The sequence below is a fragment of the Neolamprologus multifasciatus genome, chromosome 7, assembly GCF_963576455.1.
Source record: "Neolamprologus multifasciatus chromosome 7, fNeoMul1.2, whole genome shotgun sequence".
Lineage (NCBI taxonomy): Eukaryota > Metazoa > Chordata > Actinopteri > Cichliformes > Cichlidae > Neolamprologus > Neolamprologus multifasciatus.
In genome coordinates, this window is record NC_140445.1 from 64,080,020 (window position 1) to 64,101,853 (window position 21,834).

The following is a 21,834-nucleotide window of genomic DNA, read 5'->3' on the forward strand; positions in this document are numbered from 1 at the left end:
CCACTTTTTTGCAATTTATGTAGTTACTATGCACTTAATGCAGACATATTATTAAAATCTGGGCTATAATGTTTGTATTGATGTATAGCAACTTGAAATGCTCCCAAAAATGGCTCCACAGCATGTAAAAATATAATATAAGCTCTGGCGGACTTGGTTCTATGGTAGCTCTTAAAGGGTTAAACCGCTTTCCAAGCTCCGCGAAGGCCAGACTGGTGGATTCTTTATGTCTGTTGCCGTGGTTTCTCAAGTTCACAAAATGTGCATTTGGACATCTCCTGGACATCAATCAAATCTTTATCAAAAGTTCCATTTTTACCATTATCGACACAAATAAGAAAACTCACCTTAACCCAACTCCTCTCTGGTGCTTTCCCACAACACAAAATATCACAGATTAAGATACTGTGAGGCAGCCTGTTGTCATGACAGGTTATCTTTTCCTCCCAGACACCACACATGCAGCGCTTTCACTGGATAAACATGCAAACAAGGGGGGAATAAAAAGCTTTCCATACACCAAATAGCATATTTAAACCATACAACTGAATATGCAGAAAAAACTGATTTTTTTCTGACTGGAGATGAAGATAACATATTTGACCCTGCTGCTGAATTATGACAAAATTATAAAGTCAAGTTGTTCCAGACTATTTTTCCCACAAATCTCACCAAGCTTGGCCTTGTGAGTCATCTAAAGGCAATAATTACTTTATTTTGAAGTTCACTCCACTACGATCCCACTAGAAATGTTAAGTGTGTGACCTCTCGACAGAGTTGTTATTATGATGACCTTTCAAAATATTTGCTTGTCTCCGTGAGCTCTGTGTGGCCAGTAGGTTATAAACGAGCTCGAACCCGACATTGAGAGAAACCCTTTCAAGCAGCTGTTTGATCAGCTCCCTGCTGACCGAGAGAAATAAGCAAAAAGAAACAAAACTAAAGAAAAGACACAAGAGACGGAGCGCACACAGTGTGTTGAATAACACCGTAAGAATTTTAGGCGGTGGTTATTAGTCAGGCACTCTCTGCATATTCCCCAGGTTGATGTCAAAGAGGATTCTCATTAAGTCCGATCAATAACAGTGGGTTTGTTTATTCAACAAAAACACAAGACACAAAATGCAAATAAAAGTTTTCTACTTGCAGAAAATTCACCGAAATGTGCCATAAAAAGTGCCGGTCATAACGAAGTCTGATAAAGAGCAATTTTTCATACATGTATAAACACAATCTATTAATCACGCAGTAATAAAACAAACCACAAATTTAAAAGAAACATCAGTTTATCAGCATCTGCAGCATGACAGATGTCGCTGTATAATTCAAAGCGCACGCATCATATTTTAACTACGCTGGCACCAAATTTTATTTAATGTCTTCAAAGCGAACGGCGCTTTAATATTAATTGCGATGGTATTTGTTATTTACTGTTTTCTTTAAGGAATCAAAACATAATAAAAACGACAAAAGCACACGACAAATTAACGGAAAGTGACGAAACGCATGTTTTAGGAAACAAAGAGCAGATTTGCATGCAAAAGGCATATAAGCCTGCTCTCACTCCCGCTGCGCTGCTGGATGGATGACTGCTGTGAAGTTTGGGGAGTGCTCGCAGGATTGAACCCACTGAAACGAACCCTCATTATTTAAACGCAGATTTCTTTGGGCGCTATCGCAGAGCCGGACAGTCAAATGAGTGTTAATTCTAACACCTGTTTGGCCAAAGAGTGAAACAAAAGTGCAGTTCAAAAACTTTTCAGCTCCATATTTGAGGAGCTTATGATAAATGTATGGAACGCTTATTTGCAAATGTGCACGCTCGCACTGAAACTAGCTCTTTTGTCAAAAGTGGATATTAAAACCAAGAAAAGAGTCTTAAAAATTGGATTAGTGTGGTGCGAGCTCTGAGGGCAGAGGACAGAGATTATGCAGGGAGACGTACTCGACATGTGCAATTGCTGTGGAACCTGAGCAGTATTGTAAAGTAAAGTATTTCACTGTGTGTGGAGGATGAAGTTTAATGCAGCAGCTCGGGGGAGACCCGGCAGGAAGACCGTGCTAACACGCTCAACACAGATTCTTGCTCAAAGAAGATAACTCTTTGTGTAGTACGCCACGAGGTGCAAGTATAGAGAGGAACGAGAGGAGTGGGGGGGGGGGGGGGGGGGGGCGACACTGTCTCGAGCTGTCAGTTTGCCAGCTCCTCTGGGTCTCACCTTGTTTGACATTGCCAGTCAATAAAATGCCATTTTATAAAAGCACAACTTGAAACAGTAACAGTATCAAGGTTGGAAAAGACTTTGAAGCCGCTTAGAAGCTTAAAAATCTTCGCGGCTTCGTGCTTGGCAGCTTACCGTTTACTTAAAATACAAAATGCACAGGGGGACGAAAAATATGTAAAAGTCATTTTTACAAAATGCTGAGGTGACGAAGAATTGACTTTAAACATACGGCGCAGATGTTAATCGATTCATCCTGTAGCGTCAGACCTTCAGTCACCTTTTGATATTTGCCTCGAAAGCAAAATTAACATCGTTGTCTGCTGCGGTGTGTTTTTTAATACAAAGACACGCAGCACATGACAGCTGACCCGCATTAAGACGTAGACTCTCATTAGCCTTTGGAGATAGAGGTTAACTGTCCTGACATTATGATCATGTCACACACTATAACAGGTTGAGCCACGTTGTGTGGAGGACAGCGCCACCAGGACAGACTAGGAATTAAAAATAACAGAAAGCAAGCAGCTGAAAAACACACATCTGCAGTTGGATCTGGTTGTTTTGGGCCCAAAACAGAGACTTGCTCATTTATACTGCAGGCTAACTGGCTCCTGGCTGTCTTGGAGTGGCGTTGGCATGACGGCGGGCAGGCTCACCCAGAGTGAGGGCTGATCTATTAGGAGAAACGGGAGCCCTCGTGATTGACGAGTTGCTCCACCTCATCCATCAGGTCTGGCACACAGAGACCTGACACTGCTATATTCCTCCCATGTGGCAGGGGACTGCTGCTACAGTACAACCCTGAGCTATATTTGCTAGCTGACATTAATGCCTTGCTCTTCCCCGACTATCTAATCTTCTCTCTCTCTCCTCTTCCATGACATTGCAAATCTGTGGCTATCTATTCCCAAGCTACTTCATTATAGTGGCTTCTACATTACAGCCTAAAATGACATGCCACATTCTAGAAGTAGAGGAATATAAAGGCATAACAGTTATGGTTCTCTGCTCTGCATAGCCTGCAGGAAGATCACACATCATGCAGATATAACACATGAGCAAATTGCATATTAAATATATGCATGAAAAAAAAGCGAAGAGCAGAAGCTACCGATTTAATTCTACCAACTCTCTGACACAAAAGATTTTCAAGAATATGATATGTAAGTGATATAAACATCAAGAGATAACGAGGGGAGCAATAAAAACTTGAGAATCAAGGGGCACAGATACAATTTTCTCCTGAAAGAGGCAACGGGCAGAGAAGCCTCTATTGTTGGAGTCATGGAAGATGTTTTATGGGAGTCGGTATTCGTTTGATGGGACTCGTCTAGCCTGTTTACTTGCCCGTCCTGTCTTCATTTTCATTAGAGTGTACTTGGCCGCTGATCCGTGCTGTAATTTTAATTAAAAACCATAAGTAAGCCAGGGGATGAACAGTGTGGTTTTGAAAGATTTCTGCCTACTTATTTAAAACTGGAGAGGCAAAAGATCCTCTTCTCAGTGGGGAGTCATGAATACCAGGGGAAAAAACAACAAAACAAACCAAATAAATGCTGCTCTATATTCGGCTCAGGGCGGGAAAATTGCTGCACCGTGTGCAGATCACCTTGAACCTGCAATTAAAAAATGACAAGGGCTAAAGGAGCAGGCATTTTAATGTGACAAAGTCAGTTACTAATAATGAACGCATTAATGTTTGCGATGGTAAGCGCTAAATATAAAAATGCGCCGGGAGCACCAAATATACAGGAAAGTCCTATCTCATAAATTCAAACACAGCCACTCAGTAAGCTTGTTATGAACCTGACTGAGATAGGCACTTCTAGGTCTTAAGTGATGCTTTATGGACTGACATTAAGAAGCAGACCGCTGTAAACCCAGCTTAGGCATGCTCATACTTTGCACATTTAGTGAAAGCTCCCGCTAAGTGCAACATGAGGGACATTCAGCCAGAGCAACAGGAGAAAGGTCCACTCTGGGGACCCCTGCATAATTCCCTTGCTTTTGCCTGTTAAAATCCTCCTGCATCATCTTAATGTTGTGTAATTAATGAAGACAACTTTGCCGTGGCTAATTGAAAATCTGAAGTGAGTTTCCCAATGGAAGGAAAGGAGCGCGAGTGACGGAGAAGGGGTGTATAAATATGGAGAGAGGGAGAGGAACAGAGAGCTTTTAACACATCTCTATCATCAAACAAAATTAACTTAAAAGCTCCTGAAGCACATACAGAAAAATCCTACTGAATTTGTCTCTACCTGAACAATATATTCTCCGGGGGAAGATCCTAATCCAATCTGAGGCGGCATTGCCCGCGTTTGGGTCGGAGCTCAACATGCTGACTGCTTAGAGGAAAGAAGGCGCAATTATCACTCGTCAAAGGACGGTGAAAGATAAAAATAAAGACTCTTAGGTCAGCGACACAACACGCGCTACATTAAACCTTGTGATTTCTGTCAGGAAAAGTTGTCAGATGGTCACATCAGTTTATTCCTCTAGTTTTAGAGAGCCGCCTACACGTTACTGAGCGTTCCCCCTATTTCCATTCATCTTCCCAACAGGCAACTGAGCCGGCAATTTGGGTGATGAATAATGAATGACTGTCAATACTTCTTGTGAGACAGGTGAAGCAAGTAGGCTGTGAAAAATCTGCTTGAGTGCAACACAATCAATCTCATTGTGTAAATCTTTACTTCACTGTGGAATCTGGCTTACGATGTTGCCAACACATTAGCAAACTTATGGTGAATTTCTCATTTTATTGAGACCTTTAAAGTATCTGAAAGATTGTGTTTGTGTATGCGATTTTGGAAGAGGCATATATAATGGATTAATGGCACAGCCGTGGCTCAGCTCCCCTGAAAATTTTGAAAAATGTTATAGAAGAAAATCCAATTCATGCTGACAAGAATATTGAAATGCATTGCAACTACCACACTGTCCATTAGCCACATGTCCCATCATTTCATCTTGACTTATGTAGTCATTACAGGAGTGAAACACCCCATTTAGCATTGTTGTGCACACTTAATTTTCCTCTTGATCGAGTCTCCCTATTAGTGTTTTCAACCTCAGCGTGGCCTTCTCGGGGCAGAGGATTGCTGAGGAAAATGCACCAAAAAATAAGGTCACGTGTCTGATTCAGCCAAGCCTCTGGGGCTAAGCATACATTTCAAATCACAGTTAATTAACAGACTGTTTACGGAGCCCCGCAGAGGACATGGGAGGAAAAAAAATTAAGACGGACTTTTGCGAGACCTCCCGGTTGGCTTCGAGCGGGAGGTCGAGGCCCGATGTGCCGAGAAAGCGGTGTTCCTCCCGGCTGTAGTAGGTATCGACCTCCCGTTAGCTTCGAGCTAGTGGGTGTCAGATCTCCGAAAACGATGTCTTGTAAGCCGAGCAGGTATCTGACGTTTACACAACTACATTCACGCCTCAAAATATCTTAAAAGTGTATTTTGTGACCCAGAAAGAGTAATATTACAACTAAGTAGCTGCCGCCATTGTTGGAATTCAACTTTTGCGAGATCCCGCGATAGTTTTGCGAGATCCCGAGGTTGTCTTGCGAGATCTCGCAAAACAAACTCGGGATCTCGCAAAAGTTTTAGCCGCATTCTTCGGAGGCCGCCAGCTCGAAGCCGACCGGGAGGTCGAGGCAGGATGTGCCGAGAAAGCGGTGTTCCTCCCGGCTGTAGTAGGTCTCGACCTCCCGTTAGCTTCGAGCTAGTGGGTGTCAGATCTCCGAAAACGATGTCTTGTAAACCGAGCAGGTATCTGACGTTTAGACAACTACATTCACGCCTCAAAATATCTTAAAAGTGTATTTTGTGACCCAGAAAGAGTAATATTACAACTAAGTAGCTGCCGCCATTGTTGGAATTCAACTTTTGCGAGATCCCGAGTTTGTTTTGCGAGATCTCGCGAGAGTTTTGCGAGATCCCGAGTTTGTTTTGCGAGATCTCGCAAAAGTCCGTCTTAATTTTTTTTTCTCCCAGGTGCCCTGCGGGGCTCCGTAAATGTTTGAAATGATTTTGGTTAGTTTTTTTTGGACTCTTTGTGGTTATGAATAAAATATGCAGTGGACCTTATATGATTGTGGTGCTGCACTGTAGGAGGAACCCCCAGTTTCACTTCTGTTCCCCACACTGCAGATGTTTTCACATTAGAATTCCACTGGATAACTGCAGGTTAGGATTTAGAAAAAGCCCGTCTGTCTCCTTGCCTGCCAAGCACAGATCAGAAGGTGTGGCCCAATGAAGAATCACCTTCTGCTACCCAACAGTCCCTCCAATCTCCAGGCCCACTACATTCAGCTGCTGGGCACTAGTGAATGATAAGGCACTGGAGGCAATAAGAGCTTTCTGCTACATCTCTCCTCTCTGCTGCTATTAGACAAGCCGGACTTCAAAACAAGACAAAATGACATCTAAATTGGCATCTTTGGCCTGTTTTCTGGTGAACAGTCTCCCAACGCTCCCACGCTTCTTGTATCTCTTTATCATGCTGGCCTGAGAGGTGACGTGATTTAGATTCTTATAACGGAGCTGATCTAAGAGTCGGTAGGCTGAGCACAAGATAAAGATGATGTGGGCTGCTGTAGCAAAAGTGGAAACACACACACACACACCGAGAGAAAAAAACAGCAAGAAAGGACAAAAGTGGGAGAAAAATAGTCTCATCATAAGAGTAATACATTTGATGCAGGGGTGCAGGGTGTGGGCGTACGCTCTCTTCCTTCTTACTGAGGTGTTGTTTTTTTAAGTTATAATGAGTTCCCCTGTAAACAGCACCAAATCAGTCCGTCTGGGATGTAACAATGTGAATTAAATGGCTGGACTAAGTGTGGAGGTTGAAAATGGAAATTAGAGCTGACAAATCAACAGGCGGCCAGCATTCCTGATGTGCATTTGTTAGACCTAATTAAAATTATAACACAAATATATTGAAGTCGAGTGCTACTAATCTGGTCATTTGACCCGGCAACCCTGCTCGTCTCTCTTCTCCGTTTATTAAAAAACGGCCGTGCGCGCACATCTGAGACGACGCAGCGCATATGAAAGAATAATCAGACGATCCGTGTCAGCGTGTCAAGACTCCATCCCCCTTTGTGGCATCCAGACCACAGCTGCACAGTGCAGATAATTGAGTTGTAATTAGATGAGAACACACCATAGGGGGTCGTGTAGCGTCAAAGTCGGGTGCTTTGCTGCTGGAAATGGACTGTGACAAAAAAGCACTGCACTGTAGTTGTTGTGCATGGTTGTGCAAAAAGAAATAAACAGATGCATGCATACACACGCCATTAATGAGATTAAATAAAATAAACAGCGCTGCCCTATCGCATCGAACAAAAAGACACAGATGATTTCAGTAAACATGATTGCACAAATATCTAAAAATCTATTTTTAAATGCGTGACGTCAAACTGCAAGTGTCAGCGAACAGCCGAACACTACAAACAAACTGTGGGCGAGAATGTAGGTTGCAGATCTTTTCGAATTATGTGATGCAGCTAAGCCTTTAGGGCCGGTAACCTGACTGCCAGCACATTTCCTTGTTGTTCTGCCAGACTGGTCTCATCTTAAAATAAACTGGTCATTATTAACAGCTTCATACTGCGCCTGCAAACAGAGGCTTGACCCACGCAAACGGTTGTTTAAGGGTGAGAAAAATATCAGCTCACCAGAACTTTTCTCGCAAATCTCACCTGTGCACTCACTTCTCTGCCTGCATAGGCATCAATAATTAATGACCTTGTCTCTGCCCCTGTCTACTTAAATTCCACTGCAGGATAACTGCTATTATACAGACTACAGGAAACTGATGCCGGTGTCATTTCTGTTCTTAAACTTTACACGTCTGTCATACCATTTCACTACGCCTGGGATTGGTGGTCGATGAGGCTGCAAGAAAAGAAGAAGCAGACTGCTGGATAGCTGAAATCTCTCTGTTTTGTTTATTCACAAGAGGGCTGGTACATAAAAGGTGATTTATATTCTGGACAATGATAAGGTAAAGCCTCTTAGCAGCCCCTGCACTCTCAATAAGAGATAACCAGCCGCTGGATTCGAAGAGCATCCCTTCTAGTGCAGAAATGTTGGCTGCCTGGGAAACTCAGTGATCTGTGAAGCTCCACTCTTGAAAAGAATGATCAATACACTCCCATCTTACTATTTTCTCTCTAAAGCTCAAAGAAATCACTATCCGCTCCGTCGGCACAGAGGAGGTGTGAAGCAAAGGAGGATAGCAGTAGGCGGTGAAGGTGGTCAATTCAATTATCCCTCTGTCAGAGCACATTTTCTATTCTCGACAGCCTGCAGAATCTTTAAGGAAAGTAATACCAAATATGTTGGATTGCTTTAATATTTCTGCGTCTTAATTACATTTTATCGTCTTTATCGCAAACCCTTTTGGGGTAATTTTATATCCTGAGTAGGTAATTGGGTGTCAAAATTAAAACTTCAGGGCTGTAAAAGATGCTAATTTATCTGGAAGATTAATAGATCGTTGGTTGAGAAGTCAGCTTTTGAATACACGGATTCAATTGTGACTCGACGTGCGAGCAACTGAGTGACATGGAAGGCTGTGCCATGCTATCCTAGCAGAGCGGGTAAGGTATGAGTGCTAAAACCACAGGATGAGTCAGGGGGAAGAAACAGTGTGGGTCAGTGGTTTGACCCAGATGACCCAGACTCTGTGTCTCTGTTAGGAAATGTCAGGCTAAATGAAATTCTAGACACGCTTATGGCACCGACGTTAGAATAAATACACAACACTACAAATGAGGTATTCTAAGCTCTCTGACACGTGGAATTTACAAGTTATGTTTTATGTAGCTCTTAGGAAGCTCCAAGGCAAATAGTGTCTCATAAGCTAACGTAGGCTTTCTGGCATACCAGGAACTGGGGCTGAAAGGATACACGCTTTCAAAAATAAAAGACTTATCAGGTTGTGAATTTCACTTTAAAATACAGGTTAATTTGGGCTAAAAACTGTCATTTACTTTTTTTGGAAATCCATTTTATGGCAGTCTTTTATGTCTGTGCTTTTACTTTAATGACTGTTATTTCCCCTAATGCCCTCTGACAAATGAATGACAAATGGAGAATCATATTAGTTACCTGCAATTTGCCATCCATTAAAACACGCAGAGCTTATGTATTTACTGCAGGGTAATAAACATCTTTTGACAATATTTTAAACTTCCTTATGGAAGAAGTAATATATAAAAAAAACAGAATTTAAATCTTATTAGTTTTCAGGTCATTTGAATTATTACTCATGTTTATGTACAATTCATAACACATGTACATTTTTGGTATATTTCCCTCTGACACTGACTTGGCTGCAGGTGTGTTAAAGCTGGAAACTCACATACAAACTCTATTTTAAAATATGACTCTAATATGTATACAGAACATTTTTTTACAGTAAATAATTTGTTTTGCAGCACAATTTTTTTTATGTCTTGGGGCTGCCACGATTAGTCGACAATCCCAAAAGACGCAGGAATAAGTAGCAGGATTTAAGAGTGTAATAACGGACTGAAACAGAAGGTGGCAACACTGCATGTACAAGGATGCCAGCTGCCGTTAAACCCCGAAGAAGAAGAAGCTGTCCCAGAATTCATAGCGCAGCCCAGCTCAGTTTCCAACAATGGCGGCAGCTAGTTAGTTTTAATATTACTCTTATTATTCTTTCTGGGTCACAAAATAAACGTTTAACATATTTTCAGGCGAGAATGTAGCTGTGTAAACCTCAAATATCTGCTCAGTTTATCAAGACACCAAATATTTTCAAAAGCGCTCCGACGTTTTCGGAGACGTCTGTTAGCCACTAGCTCGATAGCTAGCCGGGGGCTAGGCTAACTAGAGCCGTGAGAACACCGGACTCCCGCTAATCGTTTTCAAACCCACCGCCGTCTTTTGCTACTCAGGTTAAACATGATATATAAGTCACTTAGATAACTTACAAATGTTATTGTTTGGCTTTTTTCAGTATTTTATTTGTTCCTGAGTAAATCGGTTTGGCTGAGATTAAAGTTATTATTTTTACACAGCTGAATAAACATCAAGCAGACAGCTGATTATCAGAAGTGTGAGATGCTCGAGAATTTACTCCGGTGTCCTGTTATATTTTAGATAGCAAGGAGTTTATTAAACTTCACCAAAACAATCTGCAAATTTCATTAAAATTTAATAAACTATCGTCTTGTCTTTATTTTTAGTTAGCACATACCTTAAACACTTAAATCTGTAAGCTAATGATAGTTATATAAGAGCAGATGCAATAAGCTGTACATCCAATGGATGATGATCTGATTAGTCAACTAATCGCCAAAATAATCGGTGACAAGTCGACTATCAAAATAATCGTTTGTGGCAGCTCTAGTGCAAACTAACGATAATCGGCTGTCTGTGGTAGTTAAAAATGCATAATTGTATTGGACACATTATTCTTGTTCAACTCTCAGAGACTAACCATGCTTCATTCATCAAACTGTCAACTTGCTTTAACTTTGCCATTTGTGGATCACACTTTGGTATTTTATTTGTAATCTCAAAAACAGATTTTCAACACTGAAAAGACCAATTTAACTGTGAGCTTTGACCAGCTAAATACTGTATTTGCCAACGAGAAAATGAAACCTGATATGCGCGGTAAAAAAACAGCAAAGAGATGTTTGAATGATTCAGGATGGCTCTTCCTTTAATGTCTGAGCCATCCAGCTGAGCGATGTTCTCATGAAAATAACACATAAGGGTGCATCTGCGAAAGTACCCGCATAAATCAACATTACAAAGAAGACATGTTTTTGCAACACTTGCAGCGCTGAATTAAAAATAAAACTACACATCTGGCTTTTGGTGAAAGTGGAGATGATGATATTACAAATTCGTACAGTTCTTCCATTATTTGTAATCAGTCAGTAGGAATCTGTCTAAGAAATGAAAGTGGAGAATGTCGCCCAGACGTAATGATAATGATATCTGTAACAAATATTATGCTGATGTTTACTGACTCTAATTCAATCCAGATTCCTATACTCCATCACAGTGAGGTCAGCTGCATTAAACCAATAGCGTGGTGCACATCTGAGGAGATACAGACATCCAAAGCAGACGGATGGCTGCTTATAGATTTGAGCGGGAAGCGCGCTGCCGTAAACATCGTTTTCCAATGGCTACTCACGTAACTGTCTGGCTTCCCCTCGACATTTATATTGTAAACACCTGTCTCCTTTCTTGTCAACTCCACACTTCACTTTAAAGGAAAAGCCCGTCATCCAGTGCAGACTGCTTCACTGCAGTACCCATCAGTTCTCGTACAACTCGTACTCCATTCCAACACAAGAGCAAACATAGGCTCCGTTCGGGTGTTTGGGATAAACAACATCTGACGTTTTGGCTGGATCTCCGGGAAAAAGCAGAAGGATGACGGAAGATTCAGGCAATTTATTGTTTTTAATCAAATATTGTTTACTGGGTGACCCATCTAAGTGGTTAGGGCACACACCACATGGGTGCAAATGCTCTGAGCATTGAGTCCCCACTTCAATTTACTACGTGTCATTCCTTGGCCTCTTTCCTCATATTTCCTATCTAATAAGGAGGGATGGTTAGTGTATGTGCTCCCCAAAATAAATTGTTTACTGCAAATAATGCAGAAGTTCTTTGTCTCTGCATGGCTGGATACAGAAAAACGTGATTTAATAACAGGCGCATTATTGATTAATCATCCAATTCAACCAGTAATGTGGTGCACGGTGATGAGAACCATTGTGCACCACATTTAGAAATGCAGGCTTTTTCCAGCTTTCTGCATCACATTTAGAAATGCAGGCTTTTTCCAGCTTTCTGCATTATCCTTTATGATTCCTTTGTGAAGGCTGTTGTGATTGAAGCATGATTCACACTAACCAGACTGTCTTCGCAAGTGCAGATTGTCTCAGCAATCAGACTTTGTGTGCCTTTATCTGTTGAGCAGGTTACCTTCTTATCTCTTTAATTTGGACACCTGACCCAAAAGTAGCTGTCAGAGAGCACAGACGGGGATTAGAGTCTCAGATTAGTATATCAATAAATTTGTTATCTGCTTCTTGTGCAGGCATCTGATTACTTCATCATGTGTGCTGTTGGATATTAGGCATCTGGATAAAATTTTGTCACAGTTAGCGATGAACTTTGCTTAACCCATTCAAAGCACTCGAGAGATCATGTTCAAGCGAACCAACCTGAACTCATAGTAGGTCAAGCAACCGCTACTACTGCTGTAGGGGCATGAGAACAGTTTACTTTGGCTATTAGTCAAGCGAGATGGTTTAAAGATTAAAAACTATATCCAACCCAACATGGGTTATCTGTTTATTAAGTTTCTGCTTTTTGATCTTTTCTGGTCGTTTGAATGGTGTCTGGTGAGTCTCCTCCACTGTGCAATAATAGCAACCTTTCAACTCCAGTTTCATTTTAGTGGCAAAGTTGCAAAAGAACCATATACAGGAATTAAAGGTGGGTGGGTGAATGAAGATGTTTTGATGTGGAAAGAAATTCCTGTGAGCAATGACACAAAGGCACACAGAAAATTGCAAGAATGACATGAAAGCCAAATCAGAAGTTGAAATTCGGTCTTTGAAATAATTTGAGGTGCAGGATCCAAGGAGAACTCTAAATGTAGCAGCACTTATGAAAGTGTCCCAGACAAAAGGAGAAAACCTTGAAGGTTACGTGCAGCAACTGATCTTTGTAATCTTACCCTGCAATTAATGACTCTTGAAGTTTCCTCTTATGCCGGGCTCACACTGTGCGATTTTTGGCCCATTTTGAGCCGATTTTTCAGTCGTGCGACCGTTTTGGCGATCGGCCCGATTTTGGCCTTCATCGTGCGTCGCGCATCGTGTAGTATACGTGGGGTAACGAGAAGCGATTAACACCTCACGACCAGCTCCCGATCATCGATCGCTTGGTCGTGAGGGTGTCACCGCAGTTTCTCACACTGCGCACGCACAAACACAAATGTCAGCGAAAAAGACGGAGCAGCACGGCAGTGCAGCGTGCGATCTGGACACAAGCGATGGAGGCACAACTTGTAGAACTTTGGAAAGCTCATCCGAGCCTTTTCGATGTGGTCTCACAAAATTATCACGACCACAACAACCGTGAAAATAGTTGGATTTACACTGCTGCTCAGTCACAGCTGCCTGATCATGTTTTTCATTAGCAATTTAGCAAAGTTGATGGCGGTGGTGTGCGTGTCTGTGTGAGTTAAAGACAGAGAGGGAGAGCGAGCGACAGAATTTCTGTTATAACCTTCATTTTATGGACGCACAGTGTGAGCACTCAGGTCGCATCAGAGCATCGAGCGGTATAGTGTGAGACCTGCATCGTGACCTATGAACTTCTAACCCCTGCGAGTCAATCGTACAGTTTGAGCAGGAGCTGAATCGCGCGACTGACAAAATCGCACAGTGTGAGCCCGGCATAAATCAAGTTTTCTAGAATCAGTAGTAACAGAGTAAGACCAGCATTATAAGTTTTGCAGGATTAGTCTCTCAGATTATTGAGGGATGCTCAAACTCACCAGACTTCTCCTCAAAAATATTATTATTTCATTTCTGGTCTTATGTTCTATGAATTACGCTGTCAGTGTGTTTCCTTGCAGATCATCCCCTCATTTGTCAGAACAACTGACCAGATGCTATGATGGATAAATGTAAGACTTGATGGGGGAATTTTCCTTCATAACTACCTTATTTTTCGGACTATAAGGAGCACTTAAAATCACAGTACACCTTATAATCCGGTGCACCTTATGTATGAAATCTGGTCGTGCTTATTGACCTTGAACCAATGTTATGTGGTACACGGCGTTCAAAGATCTCTCCACCACTCAAAAATCGACCGTAGTCAGGAGTCCAACATTCTGTACTTCAACATAATATTATCGTGTGTGTATAAGAACCCAAATGGCAGCTGTTAGGAGACATGCTTACGAAGCGGATTTCAAACTCAAGGCTATCAGTCACGTTTTGTTTCGCTTGATACGCCTTATAATCGGTGCGCTTTATAGTCCGAAAAATATGGTAATGTAATATAAATTGGTCTAAATAACATATGAGTCAAATTTAGCTAAATTCTATGTAAGTTCAAGTTCAATGGTTTGAACAGAGTTACATATGAACTCATTAACACCACAGTTATATATAATGACAGCTTGCTTGATAATTTCCAACTAATATTTATTTATATGTTTATTTCAGAATCAGAGAGACTTTATTAATCCCAGAGGGAAACTGAGTATTTTTGTATAAATATATTTCAAAACTGGACAATATAAATGCATCTTAATGTAACCCTTTAAAAATAATGGGTTAACAAGTATTAATGGAATTAAATATCAATATTCTCATTCCCAACACCAACACTGTCCTGTCTGACACACAGCACATTACATTACTGAAACACCCTCGCTGCAGGAAGGAGCGCTTTCGCAGATCATTCATCTCAACAGCAGTTAGACTCTATAACTCCTCAATCACGATGTCATAAGTCACACTGTGAACATCCATGGTCACCACTTCATGCATAATGGACCTTCCATGTGTACGGACATGTGCAGGTATATATGTCTGTATATGTATACATATGCATATTTAGTGTGTACATATGTGTGTGTACATGTCTATAAACAGGAATAGTAGTGGTACAATAGCTATATCAAGCTATATAGTTTATGTCTTCCATATTTCCAACTATATCCATAATCACATACTGTGTATGCTACCATTGTATATAGTGTATTATCTTACTTTTTTTCATTGATTGTACTTATTTGTATTTTTGTATTTCCTTCTGATATCTGTACCTGAGCTGAGGTGACACAAAAATTTCCCCGTTGTGGGATCAATAAAGTCTTATCTTATCTTATTACAAAGACACACTTTGAATAAATCCACAGCAGCACTGAAAACAGGTTCAACCAAATTAGAAAGTCCAAATTAATCTCAGGTTATAAAGAACAAATTACAATTCTGGCACTGATGAAATGTCAAAGAATCAACAAATAATTACAAAACCTCCACTGGGAGGGGGTCTGTGCTACAGTAATTTGGTTCCCATTGATCAAGTATTATAGTAAGTTACAACATTTCCATGGAAATATTTCAGCTGCTTGACTTTTTGATTGTCCAGATGCATTTGGAGAAAGTTGAGCTAACATGCAAGTTACACAAACTGCACAGGTAGCATTCAGTTAGAATGTTTTTACTAGAGGTGCAACGATACACAAAATTCACGGTTCGGTTCGATACTTTTGGTTCGATATTTTTTCGATACAAAAAAAATGTTCAAGCCTTTTTAATTTGTCATTTATTAAAATTATAAATATATATTTTAACTCAAAAGTACAGTTTTTAAATTTAATGTTGCTGAAACAACAAAGTAATAAAAAAAATAAATCTGATGGAGAAATCACTCATCTTTGGAAAAGAGAGTTTATTACAGAGAAATGTCTCTTTCCAAAATAAAAGCTATACTATACGCTTCTTCTGGGCTATATTCTCAGCAGCATATTAAACATATCAGGTCCCCATAAGGAGAATCATGTGCTAACGGCTGTCTAAATGACTCGGCTAAAGTTTGTAGCATGTGTGCTTGTTGTTTTTGTCTGCTTCCACTTGTCTTTGCACGAGGATGATGTCAGCGTAAATGTGCAGTCATATTCGTTGTGTTCCCACTAGTGCTGTCAGCGTTAATCTGAAATGAGGTTAACGACACAACACGGCAAATCTCCGTTAACGAGCTACCGCGGATCGCCCCGTGCGTGGGGCTGGATGGCGTCAGCACGTTAACAAGCTAACTGCGCTAACGCACTAGTTCCCACCAATGTAATTGAGCATTGCGTGGCACATCCGACATACTGTTTTACTTTAGTCCATGACGCGCTTACCTTCAGGGTCATACTTCACATGAAAACCAAAATAGTTCCAAACGCCAGATCTGAATGAGGGTGGGGGAGGTTCAATTTGCCATGTTGCAACGAGCTTAGCTTCTGTCTCGCTAGCTTGCGCTGCGCTCAGTGAATCTGTGTTCGACTACTCCGCCTAGGCTGCACTGTCGAGCGCAGATCCACTGAGCGCTCAACACAGACAGCATCATCAGAAGGAAAGTTGATAAAATAAATTAAAAATTTTGTATTGTTCGATACATATGCGTACTGAACCGAAAGCACTGTATCAAACGAGTATCGTTGCACCCCTAGTTTTTACCATTATTAAACTCGTAGGTTATCAATCAATTAAGTGTGCCTACCGCATATACAGCACGTGAGTGGGTTGAGAGGTGTCCACATTGTATCTTTGTTGGAGCATGTGTATCATGTTCCTTACACTTTAACACCTAACAGAAACAGATCTAAAAACTTTCAAGGATATCAGGATCCAGATATTTAATCTACAGAACTTTGTTCTACAACATAACAATAACACTGCACAGAAACTGACACGATGGACCAACTGTTGTGATGAAGGAAACACTGCTGAGCTAACAAGAAAAGGAAGGAGGACAAACACAGCACAAGCCACCAAACATGTAAACCAACACATTTTCCAGGCTTAAGCAGCGGGCCTACAGAGCAGGGCGAGTAAAGAAACCAAGAACAAAGCAGTTCCCTGATAGCAAAGAACATTCTCCTCCATGCTAATCAATGCAGCGGGGAAACTAAAACATCCCATCTGCAGCTGCAGGCGATCGTTTTTTGAAGAAACAAATCTCTCAGCAAACCATTTTCTTTGGTCCACACATAATGAAATTCTCTACCTAAAATTGTTTATTCTATCACCTTGACCTCCCTCGCTCTTCATTTTCATTGTAAATGCAACAGCCTGCAGTAGGAAGATTGTGCAGATCTGGATAAAATCAGAATTGCCGGTACTGCTGAGTCTGGTCCTGCTACAGCATGCGGTCACTGAAGCTGATAACCTAAGTACAGTGCGCACAGGAGTGCACGGAAAACCACCCACTTGCATCCCAGGAGAAGTTGACAGATTTTTAAGCACTTCAACTTGAAATTGACTTTTAAACTAACCTTTCAACGAGGCTGCATAGAATGTATTTAGTCAAGATTAGTTTACATAATTGCATAAAATTAAAGAAGCTGAATTGAGAAGGAAAATATTTTAAAATGGTGTAAAAGTACAGATCTATTACACAAGATGCACATTTAGTCTTCATTTATACCTATACTCATTAGCTCCTCAGCTTTCTCTGTTCGCTCGATGGAAACGCAGTAAAAAAGTCCTTTGAAAGTCAATGAAAAAACACTCAACTCTCAGGAGAAGAGCAAAGGGATTGAGCCAGACTGCTTTCCTTCATAAATCAAAGCGTATCATAGACATTCACTAGCCACTGTTGCAACAGGTGTCTCCCTCCTCCTTCCTTGCTCCTCCTTTTCTTCTGCTTTAGCATGCAAATAACCCTCCTCACAGTGGGCTTGTTTACCAAGGAATGTCTCTAGATTACACACGCATTTAAACAAGTGCCGCGCAGGGCGTCTCTCAAGTAGACCACCTCAGACGGATCCCGATTCAATAAGCGTTTACCGAGCACTTCTCACGGAAAAGCAACGGCAATAAACATCCCTCCATCTTATTCGCTTCCGCTGTGATCGCAAAAGTGACAAGGGCATTTCCAGGAGAAAGTCTGCCGATATGCACCTGTCGAACCCTGGAAGCACCTGACGTGCCCGCTCACATCATTCGCTCTGTGGCCCCCGCCTGTATTGACATGCCTCTGTTGTGGCCATCTCCTGTCTGTTTTGTCCTCTAATTGTCCTGCATCCCGGGAGTTTAGGCTAGATAATCATAGAGTGACAAGTCTGCTGCACCTCACATAGGTGATGCTTCTAAAGAGCCCGTTGTATTGTCGCTGTGTTACCAATGGATGTCTGCCAACAGATAGCAGGCCTATCTCATTTAGACAGGAATAAATGAGGCGGAAGATAGAGCTGAAGCTGATCTGTGCTGTTGTGACTTATCGCTCTTTCCAGATGCCATTTCAAACTGAGGTCTGCTAATTATGTCGTTTCTGTGGCAATATTTGAGCCTCATCGGAAATGTTTCCTTTTCTAATATTTTCAGGATTTCCTGAAACACAGGAACAAATAATTTGTTTCTGTGTTCCTCCCGAGGAGCTTAAGTTACTTTAGTACTCCTGTTTCTGCAGAAACATTAAGACCTGAGAATGGCATGCATTTTAATTGGTAAATGGCCTGTATTTATATAGCGCTTTACTAGTCCCTAAGGACCCCAAAGCGCTTTACATATCCAGTCATCCACCCATCCACACACTGGTGATGGCAGCTACATTGTAGCCACAGCCACCCTGGGGCGCACTGACAGAGGCGAGGCTGCCGGACACTGGCGCCACCGGGTCCTCTGACCACCACCAGTACCCAACGGGTGAAGTGTCTTGCCCAAGGACACAACGACCGAGACTGTCCAAGCCGGGGCTCGAACTGGCAACCTTCCGATTACAAGGCGAACTCCCAACTCTTGAGCCACAATCGCCCCATATGCTACATGCTATTATAATTTTCAATGATAGCATGACTCGCAAGACTGCGAGGCAGCACGGTGGTTAGCACTGTTGCCTCACTCTCCAGGTACTCCGGCTTCCTCCCATAGTCCAAAGACATGCACTTAGTGGGGTTAGGTTAGCTGGAAACACTAAATTGCCCGTAGGTGTGAATGCAAGCGCGAATGGTTGTCTGTGTCTATGTGTTAGCCCTGCAACAGACTGGCGACCTGTCCAGACCCTGCCTCTTGCCCTAAGACAGCTGAGATAGGCTCCAGCGACCCTGAAAAGGAAGCGGTAGCGAATGAATGGATAGATAATTGCATGCTGCGCACGGACCCTTTACACCAGTGATTTTACCCTAACTTCAAACTTGAGGCTCGTTAATAGTTTGCTCTGTGTGAAGTGAAGAAAACTGTTCAGTGTCATTTGATGTTACATCCTGATCAAACCTGTCTCCATGTCACAGCCATTATAATGTGTTTAATGAAGCTACCTGGTAAGCCATAAATGTAAATGTATGCAACTGTTGGACTTTGAAGATGCTGTATGATGCAGCAGCTCAGTAATAATCTCAGAGGACATACTTCTAACAGATGGAAGCATCAAACTAGATTTAAAGCTATTGTTAATGTTTTGTCAAAGCGCAGAAATTAAAGGCATGCAAACTGTGTCTTTGTACCTCTCTGTGATGGTTAGGGACCAAGGGTTGCAGTAAAATGGGACAAACCCCCCCCCTGATATTAGACTTTGTTTTGTGTGCAAAGAAATTCCAGCTTATTATATAGAATTTTGTTTTTAATGAAAAAATTGCTTCCTGTTTAAGGAGTGAGATTAGTTTGGGCAGCAAGGGAGAAAGAGACAAAGCCTGACAGCAGGTGCTTCGTGCCAAAAGCACAAGAGGTGCCAATGCTCTTTTTTAAGACATTCTCTAAAACAATTAATGAGCTGAAAAACCCTTTAGAAGCATGAGGCAAGTGCAGAAAACAGATTACAGGAACTGTAATCTTTTGTAATATTGTGTGTGCCCGTCCACTTTTGTGGCCGCGTGCAGTTCAAACGTGCGTCATGTTGGAAGTCATATATAAATGTTACTAGTTCTGAGCAAGTGAGACAGCCGTCATTACTTTTACCAACAAGTGATCCCGTCGTCCTTCATAAATGACGCTGACATAGTCACATGTTGACAGATTAATGGAAAAGAGCGCACGTCTGAAAGGGACTTATTTCTCAGAGCTGTCACGGCGTAAAGCCATCACAGCGCCATGCCTGTATGGAACAACTGACATGGCTGCCAAGATTGAGGTAAAAGTCTAAAGCATATTTAAAAAAATGCACGGCACCATGAAAAGGTCCAAACTTAAAGGCCAACTACTTTCACATACTTCATTCCTCTTAAAGAAGCCTTTGCTCGGTGGGTTGCACTGACAATCACACATGAGGAAAACAATGGAAGGTTTTCAAACCTGAGACACACATCATCAGATTGACTATAATGAACAGTTAGATGTAAAGTCAGCCACCCCGGCAGGTGAAATCTGCCAGTGAAAAAGTCGTTAACTGCTGAGCCCTCTTCATGCTGCTAAGTGGAACAGCATAGGCAGCGTTTAAATGCAGATTAAGTCAGATTCAATTCTATTTATAGCAGCAAATCACAACAACAGTCACCTCAAGGTGCTTTATATTGTAAGTTGGTCCCTAGAATAATACATACAGAGAAAACAAGCAAATGACCACCTATGAGCAGCACTTTGGCGACAGTGGGAAGGAAAAACTCCCTTTTAACAGGAAGAAACCTCCAACCTCCAGAAACCTTCAACCTCCAGTAGAACCAGGCTCAGGGAGGGGCGGGGCCATCTGCTGCGACCGGTTGGGGTGAGAAATGCACGAACACATATGAACTAACGTTTTATAACGTTTTGAACAAACATATTCTTTACAGAGAAATTCTATGGGCAATAAAGCCGGCCACCTACAATCGTTAATATGAGAAACAGCCAGAATGCACTCAGACGATATTAATACATGTTAATGAAACCATTTCGACCAGTTGAAACCATTCAACTGCAGCCCCAACACTCTTTTGTCTCATCAAGACTGAAATCTTCTTAATTCAGATGTTAAATATTAATAAAAAATCCTAAGAAACTGCAATTTTGCCTTCCGTGAGTTATTTACCTGCTGTTCTCATCCATCACAGGTACAATGAACCACAAGACAATGCTTCCAGACATTTTTTTTCCTATTAAAATGGCACGAGTACAAAGAAATCACTTTGTCTTTCTGTGAAACTGAAAAAGAAACAAAGTGAGAGCATGCTGCGGGACAATATTTTCTTCTGCAAGGTAAGCACTTCAACACAAAAAAGAACAGTGGTTTCGGGTGGAGGGTGGGTGGGGGTGAGGATGAAGAAATGCATTCCAGCTGAACAGAGATGTGCTTTTATGGGCCAATTACTGGGCTCTCTGTAATACTGACAGAAGCCAGCGAACAGACATGTCAGCCTTCATATGAGAAATGAGAGCTGCCCCGTCCTTGTCTTCATCTCTCGTTTCTTTCATCACAACCAAAATCTGCATTTGCTACGTAAGTTGTCCACACAGAATGTAGATTTAGTAGCTCCAGGAATGTTGTGCATGCATACAGATATTTAGAGGCTCAGTCTGGCCAGTGTTTACTCAAGAACACAAAGTGTTACATACAGACATGTGTGCATACTGAATGAATGAACTCCAGCGTGATTAGGCTGTTTTTTCTCTTAAGCTCAGGGCAGCATTAAAACATTTTCAGCCTATGCGCTTTACATAAATAATGCAGAAAATGAACCTAAAATCTGCTGGATATGCTTAGCACAGCTTAATCAGGCTGGGGAGTTGCAAACTGTCAAAAGGAAAAAGAGCAGCTCTACTTATTTAGTCACTTTAAGCCCTCTGTCTAACTGCTGCTCTCCGGGTACACCTGCATTCACTTTTCATCTGGTCATCGAATGCTTGTTTATCTCTCTTCCATTTCTTTTCAAAAATTCACTGATAAATATTACA

At 41.6% G+C, this 21,834-nt stretch overlaps 1 protein-coding gene and 2 long non-coding RNA genes across 5 annotated transcripts in view; all 3 read right to left on the reverse strand.

Annotated features, from left to right (window-relative positions):
* The window catches only part of LOC146515882 (uncharacterized), a 37,120-nt gene extending 16,531 nt beyond the window's left edge, over positions 1-20,589 (reverse strand). Inside the window, exons 1-2 of one of the 2 annotated variants that reach the window (XR_014874898.1) lie at positions 15,153-20,589; positions 186-14,677 (exon numbers count right to left, since the gene is read on the reverse strand). This is a non-coding gene — a long non-coding RNA (uncharacterized LOC146515882). Of the gene's footprint in view, positions 1-185 lie in introns of both variants that reach the window. The other variant, XR_014874897.1, reaches the window with a different exon arrangement.
* LOC146515877 (uncharacterized) overlaps positions 1-21,834 on the reverse strand; it is a 331,877-nt gene that overhangs the window by 154,965 nt on the left and 155,078 nt on the right. The window lies entirely within an intron of this gene.
* The window catches only part of tspan9a (tetraspanin 9a), a 222,220-nt gene that overhangs the window by 45,228 nt on the left and 155,158 nt on the right, over positions 1-21,834 (reverse strand). The gene's annotated exons all lie outside the window — the stretch shown is intronic.